This window comes from Taudactylus pleione, unplaced genomic scaffold, assembly GCF_031769625.1.
Source record: "Taudactylus pleione unplaced genomic scaffold, aTauple2 ptg000206l, whole genome shotgun sequence".
Classification (NCBI taxonomy): domain Eukaryota; kingdom Metazoa; phylum Chordata; class Amphibia; order Anura; family Myobatrachidae; genus Taudactylus; species Taudactylus pleione.
The window spans coordinates 1,009,289-1,022,745 of NW_028284608.1; the positions used below are offsets into that span (position 1 = coordinate 1,009,289).

The 13,457-nt window shown below is 40.0% G+C and overlaps 1 protein-coding gene and 1 pseudogene across 19 annotated transcripts in view; both read right to left on the reverse strand.

The window, feature by feature from the left end:
- Positions 1-13,457, reverse strand: part of NRXN1 (neurexin 1) — a 1,439,010-nt gene that overhangs the window by 223,369 nt on the left and 1,202,184 nt on the right. The window lies entirely within an intron of this gene.
- On the reverse strand, positions 6,982-7,100 carry LOC148517869 (5S ribosomal RNA; annotated as a pseudogene).

Consider the following 13,457-nt stretch of genomic DNA (forward strand, 5'->3'; position numbering starts at 1 on the left):
TTCTATCTTCACTTGTATGAATGTGACAATGATTAAAAAAGTACCTTCCCTCCTGTTATCGGAGGTGATAATGGAGAATGGCTAAGTCTTGCCAGAAGGCTGCAGGATGCCTTTTCAGTGCTCTCACAAAATCATCAAATGAAAGTGGAGCAAAGGCTAATTTTTTTTTCAAGTACAGCTCTCTCCCTAAGGAGTTGTTTTAATGAGGAACACAGCAATGCCGCACCGTAATAATATTCAAGGAACCCATGTCTTACTGACCGATTCAGGGAAGTGACAATTACTTACCGGAAAAAATATTTGCAGGCTTTGAACAACTTAAAAATGAAGAACTTGAAAGAACGTATTTCCATTACAGACCAGCAGCAGTGCGTTATTATATTTTAAGAATATTTAAATTTTTTGGTCTGGGCACAGAATGTGATATTTTATACTTTTTGCAACAAAATTACATTTATGTAAAACTTTCCTTCAAACATTAAAGTGTAGAAAATCTATTCACAATTAAATGGGTATAACGTCATTTTTATATTAGTTTTCTTCCTGTGCAATACTTTCAAAAGAAGTATTTCTGTTAAAAAAAAAATCTGTTTTCACAATACTATTGCAGTCACGTCTAATAGAATCTACATGTGTTTTATACTTCTATTTTTGCGGGCTTTCTCACAGCTAATACCATCCTAGCTGAATTATCATCGAACGTCATACAGTGACATTATTGAATGTCCTCCTTATTCCTTATCTATCTATCTATCTATCTATCTATCTATCTCTTATCTATCTATCTCATATCTATCTAACTATCTCATATCTATCTATCTATCTATCTATCTTTGCCACTGGAGGGCTATTTACCCTTTTATACAGTTCATGTTTGGATGAAACGCGTTAGGGTTTGAAGTTCTGTGCATTACCAGATATTCAAGACTGTCCTGTTAGCATTCCTCTGGGATGGCAGGAAGTGGAAGAAAAGAAACATTCATTTTTGTCCGTGTACAGTTATCATTTCAGATAATCATTCAATCAAGTCACTGTTTCTTAGTTGATATTTTATCTGATTAAATGGTTTAATTTAAAAAAAACTGTTATGCTGTGTGATGTTATTCACTTTAAGTTTATCTTTTGAAATATCCTGTTGTCTTTTGGGGTGATTTTTCATCTCAAAGATAGCCAGAGAAGCTGGGAAATCTTCTACTGTATGTTTAGTATGAGGCCATTATCTAAATTAATTAGAAACGGTGCACATTTGTGATTATTAGAGGTTTCTACACATTTGGGCACTTCTCAAGGTTTGACTTCCATATGTCTGTCTGTCTGTCTGTCTATCTATCTCATATCTATTTATCTATATAAAAGTATTGAATACCTGCATGTACTCTAAAGACCAATATATAATTTAAACATGCGCAATTAGATGTTGTGAAGTGTGAACCTACAGTATGTCACACTTAAAATAACGATACTGTATGTGTGCAATTAATATTTATATCCCAGGAGTCAGAACATTGTACATTAACAGTCTGAATAGAATGTATAGATACATTATAAGAGCTCCCCACCCCCATACAGAATAAATGTACTTTAATGGAATTCAGAGTACATTAACTGAGTGAAATCTATTAGCATGTATAATGCATAAAGTAGACTAACTGTTTGGAAGCTCCCAACCTTGTAACTTTCTCAAAAAGTTTGGAGTCTGGTTACCTAATTATAGCAATTGGCAGTAATATTATGTGGTGGCCACTGATGTTCCTTAAATGGAATGATGAATGATACAACTACCGTACCTTACACCAAAAGGTATTAACAAAATCAATCTATCTATCTATCTATCTATCTATCTATCTATCTATCTCAAATCTATCTATCTCTTATCTATCTATCTATCTATCTATCTCATATCTATCTCTTATCTATCTATCTATCTATCTATCTATCTATCTATCTATCTATCTGTCTGTCTGTCTGTCTGTCTGTCTGTCTGTCTGTCTGTCTGTCTATCTATCTATCTATCTATCTACCTTACACCAAAAGGTATTAACAAAATCAATCTATCTATCTATCTATCTATCTATCTCATATCTATCTATCTATCTCTTATCTATCTATCTCTAAATCTATCTATCTATCTATCTATCTAATCTATCTATCTATCTCTTATCTATCTATCTATCTATCTATCTATCTATCTATCTATCTCATATCTATCTATCTATTTATCTATCTATCTATCTCTTATCTATCTATCTATCTATCTATCTATCTATCTATCTATCTATCTATCTATCTATCTATCTATCTATCTATCTATCTGTCTGTCTGTCTGTCTGTCTATCTATCTAATCTATCTATCTTTCTATCTATCTATCTATCTCTTATCTATCTATCTATCTATCTATCTATCTATCTATCTATCATGGGCTAAATCTATTAAACGCTATAGTCTGAGTGCACTCGTATAAAAAGTCCTTCAATTCAATTACGACTTGCGTGTGCGGTGTGCCACATTTTAGGTGTTTACATAAATTTGGCAAATACTCCCGAAATCACTGCTACATGGCAGATTTATGTGCCCAATTCTATGGGAATGAAGAGTAAAAAAGCTTTGCAGGGGATGCCCTGATCTGCTGTCCTGAAACGCAATTTGCGTTATACATATATTTACTATGTATCAACTTTCGATAGTAATACTTCTATACAATGTTATGGTATTGGTTATACAAGCAGCATGTTTTACGTGTAGTTTGCGCTTTTGTGCTCTTAGACCAGCATCCCTGATTCCCAGTGTATATGGAGGCATGATGTGAATTGCGGCATGGTGGCTCTGCACGCTTCTGATTCATTACACAAATGGCGGCATTGTGCAGTGGTGGGAGGGCTAATGACCCGATCTTAGTAGTAAGTAGAGTGCAGGAAGATTGGATAAAAATTAGGTGTGAATACACCTCAGCCGGCAGTGGTACTCAAGATCGACTCTGGTTAATTATGACTATAGTGTATTATATGTCAAGATGTAATTCTGATCTGCAAATAAGCATTTACACCGGCAATAAGGCCCTTAGACAATTATTACAAGTATTCTGGCATCGACATGCGCCCTTTCAGCTTATTATTTTAATATAGACATAGACACATTGGGGATGCTGCTTGCATTAGAAGCCTGTTCTTTCTGGTATTAATGTAAATAATGACCTTGGTTAAATGTCAGGACAAACATCTGCCATTATCTTTCTATTTAATGCATGCTGCCTTGAAACATGTGGTGTTTGAGTTATTTACTCGCTGAGCTTAAATGGACTCATTCATCACAGAAAAATGTTTTTGTGTTTTGTACTTAAAATAAAAAAATTAAAAAATCATAAGTATTAAAACTGTATTTGTATTTTTCTGCTTTTAGGTATCTATGGCGACAATGGGGCTGATAGTGTAGACGCCCACATGGCTCTGTCCACACCCACACAGTACTGGCCACACCTCTTCTGCTTCTCACAATAGGCCCTTGATCATTAACAACCCCAGGACCATGTAGCCCTTAATCTAGCCTTTTACCTCAATGTGTATGTGTGTTGGGGAATTTAGCCTGTAAGGGGTTTTTAGAAGTGGAGATGTTGGCCAAGGCAACTAATCAGATTCTAGCTATTATCTTCTAGAAGGTGCTAGATAAACGTTAAGTAGAATCTGATTGGTTGCTATGCGCAAAATCTCCACTTCTAAAAACCCACATTTTAGTAAATATACCCCTTTGCCTCAATGGGACAGAGACAAATATCAATGACAAATTCTCCCTGTACAACGCTGCATAATTAGTGGCGGTATATATATATATAAATAAACAATAATAATAATTATAATTACAAACTAAAGATGGTAATTGTCAAAAACTCGGCAATATAGAAACTTTCTAACTAGGTTTGTACGACCGGTGCCTCCGCATAGAGCAAATGGTTCTGAGGGCAGCACCGTCGTCGCCCCATGGCCCTTACTTCTGGCTAGCAGGTTGCCTGAGACAGCACCCTGTAGCCAGTATCACTGCTTCAGCGCTGCCGGAGCGTCCTTTAGGCACTCCAGTAAGGCACCCTGCAGCCTGTATAGCCAATCGGAGTGTCCACAGGTCACTCTGGTCAGCCCTGCACTTACTGGTGCTGCCGTTCCTGTCCACTCTGTGCAATGTAATGCCAACACAGGGCACATTTGAGCCGGGATGGGTATGGGGTGCCTGGCGCTTGGGATTCCGGCGGTCAGAATCCCGACGCCGGCATCCAGACAGGTTTAGGATACCAAAACTTGTCAGTCAGTATCCTAACCCTCCCATTCTCCCTACCACTAACCCTAAACCTAACCTCCTCCTAGTGCTTAAATCTAGCCTCCCTGTCCCCCCTCAGCCTAAACCTAACCCTCCCCCTAGGGCCTAACACTAACCCTAACCCTCCCCCCAACCCTAATATTTACATTTGGGATTCCAGCGGTCTGGATTCCAGCATCAGCATTCTGACTACCGGAATCCCAGCAGTCGGGATATTGACCATGTCCCATTTGAGCCCTGTTACGGCGCTGGGTAAACATTTTCTCAAACCGCAGACAGCTTTTCATGGCATGGAACATATACACTGGATACTGCTCAGGCTTAATATTTACACATTGGAGTAAAGCCAATGATAATTGCACAATTATTATTAATATATTTTTTTAATCTTTCACAGGAAATGATGAACGTGTAGCACATATGGGGAAATCATTGATAATATGCATTTATATGAACCATCTGTTCGGTTATGCAAAACATTATTTTTAAAATACAAAGATCAACTGTTGAAGTGCATATAATAAATGAAGCCAAGATAACTGATATAGAGGGAAGAAAAGTTTTCTGTGGATGCGTAATGCTTTTTTGGAAATATCTGTAATCATTTTAAATGCAATTTCTGAGCTATCAGCAAGTCAATGCATTCAATAAATCATTTATAATAACTAGTGCACATAATTACCTAAACTATATATGACAATATCATGCAGTATTTCAGAAATATGTCCATGCATGAAAACTCTGACGTCTAATTTATATGTATAAATTCAATGATAATGAAAAAAAAGGAAAATCAGAATTGTGTTCAAAGGCAATTTCCCTGTTCTGTCTGACATTGTTAAATGTCATTTTGTAGCAGTTATTGACGACATCATGCAGCTTAGACAGTGAACAGCAGATAAAACCAGGTAAACACGTGAACCACATGTGTGTGATATATATATTTTATATATATATATATATATATATATATATATATATGGAGCTATTAGAACTGGAATAGAGCGCCTTATGTGCTTAGGTACTTTTATATATACACAATCGGTATTAAATTAATTAGTGAACTGTGTAAAAGTGCTACAGTGCAAATTATAATATATTAAGGGATACCTCCCAAACAACGAGGTAACCAAAATAAATATCAATCAAATTCATAAAATTGTGCAACCATGCCTCAGTTATAAAAGTGTTTAAAATATAAAGTGCAATTCAGACAATTTAAAAAAGTAAAAAAAACATTTTTTAATCAAAAACCAACAATAATATCCTTCCACATGAAGGATAAAATACATAAAAAAACAATAGCACGTCTGTATATATATATAAAATTACCATAAAAAAATCAGATTTAATAGGTATTTAAAAAAATATATATAAATATAGCTTATCTGATAAAAAGTGGCAAGTTCATGAATGGGTAGAGAACAGGAGCATCCAACGCGTTTCGTCCGTATCCTGGACTTCTTCAAGGGATAGTAAGGCTCCTGTGGGGTATCCAGCTTTTATACCCCCTCAAATAAGGACAAACAAGGAATGATAGGAATCGTTAGTGACCTCACTTCCGGTTTTCCGATTAGCATAAGCTTATTAGAGAATCATAGTTGTTATATTTCCATTGAACTAATCTCTTGTTAGCCACATTATTCATATACATCATCATGTTTATGTAATTTTAAATCTTTAGATATATAATAGTTCGAGTATAGTTTATCGCGTCACTTCCGCCCTTAGTTCCCGCGGCACTTCCGCCCTTTACTTAGTGTGCAGTGTGTTTTGCTCATTTCATTCGGTATTCCCGTCTCACGTGACTTCCGCCTAATTTGCATATGGCGCTACACACCATCCTTGGTTGTCCATAATAGGCTGGTCAGTCAGCTTCCTCTACTCTATCATCCGATCACGTGTTTGCGCTTCCCCCTGGCTGCCGGTATCCATCTTAGTGCTCACATTGGCATCCTTACTCGCGGCCATCTTGCTACTCCCGGCCATCTTTCTACTCCCGGTAACCATCTTAGTGCTCTCATTGGAGTCCCCACTCGCGGCCATCTTTATACTCCTGGTGATTTTAAACTCCACGGTCCTCACTGGCGACATCCATCTTTAATGATCTCAGTGGTGAATTCACCTGCGGCCATCTTACTACTCCTAATTGTCATTATCTCCACAGCCATCTTCCTACTCTTTTCTATCTGCTATTGGGGCGTTTCAATCCTGGAAGTAGTAATTTGATTATAATCTTTCCTATATGGCATAATGGAAACAATGGTAATGTTAACATATAACACATATATTTAAGCATGTCCAAAAGAAATTTAGGTATGTCCAATAAATAATTAATAAATAAATTATTAAATTAATTGTTAAGATTAGTACTTCACATCGGATCTCTACTATTTTATATGAATAAATGTTAACCAATATTGTGTGTTGATAATTATTACAAGTGCCATCTATATGATATAAATTATATGTATGTTGATATTAATAGTAGGGAATTTCCACTCTTCTTTTCCTTCTTTCCCAAGTTTTCACTCAATATGAGAATACATAGTCACTTCAATATTTATTTCAATGATTTCTTATTTGCTGCGTGGTTCATTCATGGATGTTCAAGTGTAGATCAGAAGTTACTTCATGGGTCATTTGCCTGAGGGAATAATAACAGTGAGTCCCTTGGGAATCTACCGTACCTGGTCTTCCCTAGAGGTCTCCCATCTAAGTACTAACCAAGCCCAATGGTGCTTAGCTTCCAAGATCAGATGAGATTGGGCGCTCCAACACAGGTATAACAGTAGATATTATTAGGACATGCTGTATACCCTCCTGACCTGTTTTCCTCCATCTCGATCTTCTTATAGGAAGGGAGCTATTTCGTAGTTGTCGTTGAATCCTCTAGGCGTCATAGTGTCCAATTCAAAGATCCAGAACATCTCCCGTTTGGATAGTTTGTTTGCAAGGTCTCCTCCTCTGTCTCCCAGTTCCACATGTTCTATTGCTTTAAACGTCAAATTATCCGGATCCGATTTATGACATAAATTGAAGTGTCTTGACACCATATGAGTCTCCACCTTATTTTTAATGTTCCGTATGTGTTCCTGTATGCGGAGTTTTAGTGGTCGTTTCGTCTTGCCCACGTACTTTGTTCCACATGAGCATTCCAAGAGATAGATCACTGAAGTTGAGTTACAGTTGAGATGCTGTTTAATTTTATATTCCTTGCTACCCACCAAGTTCTTAAAGATCTTTCTCTCCCGGAGCAGGTATTTACACACATTGCATCTACCGCATTTGTAACTCCCTGGACAACTGGGAAGGACACTGGATTTGAAAGTATTGGTATCCTTGAGGCATGGTTGCACAATTTTATGAATTTGATTGATATTTATTTTGGTTACCTCATTGTTTGGGAGGTATCCCTTAATATATTATATTTTGCACTGTAGCACTTTTACACAGTTCACTAATTAATTTAATACCGATTGTGTATATATAAAAGTACCTAAGCACATAAGGCGCTCTATTCCAGTTCTAATAGCTCCATTTTTATATATGTAGCAGATTACCACTGGTACATTTTTTTTACTGGTTGAGCTGACACCCATATTGTTGGGGTAGTGCATGATAACCATTTATAAATCTTGGTCGGGTTGAAGTATATATGTGTGTAAGGTAAATAACACGTAACTGTAACACAGTCTAGGAGGGTCTATACCCAGTTGGCGCTGTAATCTCTCGCTAAACATATATATATATATATATATATGGTATATATATATATATATATATATATATATTAGGGGTGAGCGGGTTCGGATTTCTGAAATCCGAACCCCCCCGAGCCCCCCCGATCCGAGTCCGATCCGAATCAGGCTCGACTTTTCCCGCCTGACTCGGATCTGAAATCGAGGCAAAACGTCATCATCCCGCCTTCCGAGTCTCGCGGGTTTTGGATCCTATATAAGGTACCCGCGTCGGCGCCATTTTCTCACTCGGCTGTGGACAGTGAAGAGGGAGGGTGGGAGTTAGGGCTGTGTAGTGTAGTGTAGTGTAGTGCTGCTGTTGTCCACTACTTCAAAGTCCATAGGGGCTGGCTGTGTTGTGCTGTGCTGCTGTTGTTAATAGGGGCTGTGTCCACTACTTCAAAGTCCATAGGGGCTGGCTGGACTGTGTTGTGCAGTCAGTTCTCCATAGGGGCTGTGTCCACTCCAAAGTCCTGTGCAGTGTCCCAGTCCTAAAGCGGTGCTGTAGTGTTGTCCAGGGGGTGCTCTGTCCATCAGGGGTGCTCCCCCCAAGTGCTAAAAAAATAATATATTTTCTGTGTTTGTGAATTGTGTGCGCAGTAGCCGCACGTGCATCAACAAAGTAGTGCCAAGCGTGCGCCTGTGTCATAAGTAAAGGGCCGGCTGGCTTGACCGTTAAGGGTGCTGTAACCCCCGAAAGTACACTCCAGTCCAAACCAAAAAAAAAATTATTTTCTGTGTTTGTGAATTGTGTGCGCAGTAGCCGCACGTGCATCAACAAAGTAGTGCCAAGCGTGCGCCTGTGTCATAAGTAAAGGGCCGGCTGGCTTGACCGTTAAGGGTGCTGTAACCCCCGAAAGTACACTCCAGTCCAAACCTAAAAAAAAATTATTTTCTGTGTTTGTGAATTGTGTGCGCAGTAGCCGCACGTGCATCAACAAAGTAGTGCCAAGCGTGCGCCTGTGTCATAAGTAAAGGGCCGGCTGGCTTGACCGTTAAGGGTGCTGTAACCCCCGAAAGTACACTCCAGTCCAAACCAAAAAAAAAATTATTTTCTGTGTTTGTGAATTGTGTGCGCAGTAGCCGCACGTGCATCAACAAAGTAGTGCCAAGTGTGCGCCTGTGTCATAAGTAAAGGGCCGGCTGGCTTGACCGTTAAAGGGTGCTGTAACCCCCAAAGTACACTCCAGTCCAAACCAAAAAAAAAATAATTTTCTGTGTTTGTGAATTGTGTGCGCAGTAGCCGCACGTGCATCAACAAAGTAGTGCCAAGAGTGCGCCTGTGTCATAAGTAAAGGGCCGGCTGGCTTGACCGTTAAAGGGTTCTGTAACCCCCAAAGTACACTCCAAACCAAAAAAATATATATTTTCTGTGTTTGTGACTTGTGTGCACTGTGGCTGCACGTGCATCAACAAAGGAGCAGCGCCAAGCGTGCGCCTGTGTCCCATAAGTAAAGAGCCGGCTGGCTCATTTCTTAAAGGGTGGTGTAACCCACAAAGTGCACTACTCTCCAGCAAAAATAAAAAAATATTTTCTGTGTTTGTGTGCGCTTTAGCCGCACGTATATATATCAATATAACATAAATGGAGGACCAAACTTTCTCCGATAAAAATAAAATAGGGAAAGATCAAGAACCACTTCCTCCTAGTGCTGTTGCTGCTGCTGGGAGTTGTTCATCATCCCAGAGAGGAAGTAGGAACATCACTACTTTTACTAAACAATTGACCCTCCAACAGTCCCTAGCGATGAGGATGAAGTACGACAGCAGTCATCCTGAAGCAAAACGTATAACTGAGGCCTTGACTACTATGTTGGTGTTAGACGTGCGTCCGGTATCCGACATTAGTGCAGTGGGATTTAGACAATTGATGGAGGTAGTGTGTCCTCGGTTCCAAATCCCGTCTAGATTCCACCTGCATCCTCAAAGCAGCAGCGACAAGCGTGCGTCTGTCTGTTAAAGGGTGGTGACACCCTCAAAGTGTGCTACACAAACAATTAAAATATTGTTCTTTTTTCTGTCTTTGTGAATTGTGTGGGCTGTAGCCGCACCTGCTTCCTTAAAGCAGCAGCGACAAGCGTGCGTCTGTCTGTTAAAGGGTGGTGACACCCTCAAAGTGTGCTACACAAACAATAAAAATATTCTTCTTCTTTTTTCTGTCTATGTGAATTGTGTGGGCTGTAGCCGCACCTGCATCCTTAAAGCAGCAGCGACAAGCGTGCGTCTGTCTGTTAAAGGGTGGTGACACCCTCAAAGTGTTCTACACAAACAATTAAAATATTGTTCTTTTTTTTCCGGTCTTTGTGAAATGTGTGGGCTGTAGCCGCACCTGCATCCTTAAAGCAGCAGCGACAAGCGTGCGTCTGTCTGTTAAAGGGTGGTGTAACTCTCAAAGTGCTCCAAAAAATAAAAAACTATTTTTTTAATGTGTTTGTGACTTGTGTGCGATGTAGCCGGACTTGCATCCTCAAAGCAGCAGCGACAAGCGTGCGTCTGTCTGTTAAAGGGTGGTGACACCCTCAAAGTGTGCTACACAAACAATAAAAATATTCTTCTTCTTTTTTCTGTCTTTGTGAATTGTGTGGGCTGTAGCCGCACCTGCATCCTTAAAGCAGCAGCGACAAGCGTGCGTCTGTCTGTTAAAGGGTGGTGACACCCTCAAAGTGTTCTACACAAACAATTAAAATATTGTTCTTTTTTTTTCGGTCTTTGTGAAATGTGTGGGCTGTAGCCGCACCTGCATCCTTAAAGCAGCAGCGACAAGCGTGCGTCTGTCTGTTAAAGGGTGGTGTAACTCTCAAAGTGCTCCAAAAAATAAAAAACTATTTTTTTAATGTGTTTGTGACTTGTGTGCGATGTAGCCGGACTTGCATCCTCAAAGCAGCAGCGACAAGCGTGCGTCTGTCTGTTAAAGGGTGGTGACACCCTCAAAGTGTGCTACACAAACAATAAAAATATTCTTCTTCTTTTTTCTGTCTTTGTGAATTGTGTGGGCTGTAGCCGCACCTGCATCCTTAAAGCAGCAGCGACAAGCGTGCGTCTGTCTGTTAAAGGGTGGTGACACCTCAAAGTGTTCTACACAAACAATTAAAATATTGTTCTTTTTTTTTCGGTCTTTGTGAAATGTGTGGGCTGTAGCCGCACCTGCATCCTTAAAGCAGCAGCGACAAGCGTGCGTCTGTCTGTTAAAGGGTGGTGTAACTCTCAAAGTGCTCCAAAAAATAAAAAACTATTTTTTTAATGTGTTTGTGACTTGTGTGCGATGTAGCCGCACTTGCATCCTCAAAGCAGCAGCGACAAGCGTGCGTCTGTCTGTTAAAGGGTGGTGACACCCTCAAAGTGTGCTACACAAACAATAAAAATATTCTTCTTTTTTCTGTCTTTGTGAATTGTGTGGGCTGTAGCCGCACCTGCATCCTTAAAGCAGCAGCGACAAGCGTGCGTCTGTCTGTTAAAGGGTGGTGACACCCTCAAAGTGTGCTACACAAACAATTAAAATATTGTTCTTTTTTTTTCTGTCTTTGTGAAATGTGTGGGCTGTAGCCGCACCTGCATCCTTAAAGCAGCAGCGACAAGCGTGCGTCTGTCTGTTAAAGGGTGGTGACACCCTCAAAGTGTGCTACACAAACAATAAAAATATTCTTCTTCTTTTTTCTGTCTTTGTGAATTGTGTGGGCTGTAGCCGCACTTGCATCCTCAAAGCAGCAGCGACAAGCGTGCGTCTGTCTGTTAAAGGGTGGTGTAACCCTCAAAGTGCGCTCCACAAACAATAAAAATATTCTTTTTTTTTTTCTGTCTTTGTGAATTGTGTGGGCTGTAGCCGCACTTGAATCCTCAAAGCAGCAGCGACAAGCGTGCGTCTGTCTGTTAAAGGATTACATCGGTGACAGCATCCAAGTAGGCATGTCAGACAGTCCGTACCTGTACTGGCAGGAAAAAGAAGCAATTTGGAGGTCCCTGTACAAACTGGCTCTATTTTACCTGAGTTGCCCCCCCTCCAGTGTGTACTCCGAAAGAGTGTTTAGTGCAGCCGGGAACCTTGTCAGCGAAAGGCGTAGGAGGTTGCTTCCACAAAATGTGGAGAAGATGATGTTCATAAAATGAATTATCAACTCTTCCAGGGAGACCAGCCTCCAGAACGTACAGAGGGACCTGTGGTTCCAGCAGGGATGAATTAATACTCTGTGAGGATGAGGATGTACACACTGAAGAGGGTGAGGAATCGGTGGATGAGGAGGATGAGGATGACATCTTGCCTCCGTAGAGCCAGTTTGTGCAGGGACAGATAAATTGCCAGCTTGTTTTGTGGGGGCCCAAACGAACCAATCATTTCAGCCACAGTTGTGTGGCAGACCCTGGCGCTGAAATGATTGGTTTGTTAAAGTGTGCATGTCCTGTTTATACAACATAAGGGTGGGTGGGAGGGCCCAAGGACAATTCCATCTTGCACCTCTTTTTTTTCTTTGCATTATGTACAGTTTGGGGCCTAGTTTTTCAATGCCATCCTGTCTGCCACTGCAGTTTCACGCCTAGATGGGTCACGTGTTTGTGCCGCCCACTCGTGTCGCTTAGCATAGTCATCCAGCTACCTCGGTGCAACCTTTTGGACATAAAAACACTATTGTGAGGTGTGAGGTATTCAGAATAGACTGGAAATGAGTGGAAATTAAGGTTATTGAGGTTAATAATAGCATAGGAGCAGAAAAACCTACAAATTCTGTGATTTTAGCTGTTTTTATGCTTTTTTCAAAAAAATACAGATCCAAAACACAAAACCCAGAACCCAAAACACGGAAGGGTGGTTTTGGCAAAACCAATCCAGATCCAAAACACGAAGAAAGATCCAGATCCAAAACCAAAACACAAAACACGAAAAGTGGCCGGTGCACACCCCTAATATATATATATATAAGGAAGGAGCATGCTGAGCCAAATGCAGTGTACATATATATATATATATATATATATATATATATACACTGCATTTGGCTCAGCACGCTCCTTCCTCAGTATAGTGATGCCAGGGTGCCCACTACAAGCAAATATTCAACATATATCCAAGTGCAGAACTCGGCGGACTTAATAATCAAAACAAACAAACTTGTTCTTTAAGCAGCGTTTCAGGCTTTGTTTGCCCATCCTCAGGCTACATATATATATATATTCCAAGTTTTTCGTTGCACTGGTGCCCTCCAGGGAGCAAGTTGCTCCTAAAATAATCTGCAGCAAAGACAACACTCAGCGTCTTATAATAGATATATTCAGATTTATTTCCGACGTTTAGGGCTGCCGCCTGTTATCAAGGGCGGCAGCCCGAATTGTCGGAAATAAATCTGAATATATCCATTATAAGATGCTGAGTGCCGCTTTTGCTGCACATTATATATATATATATATATATATATATATACACG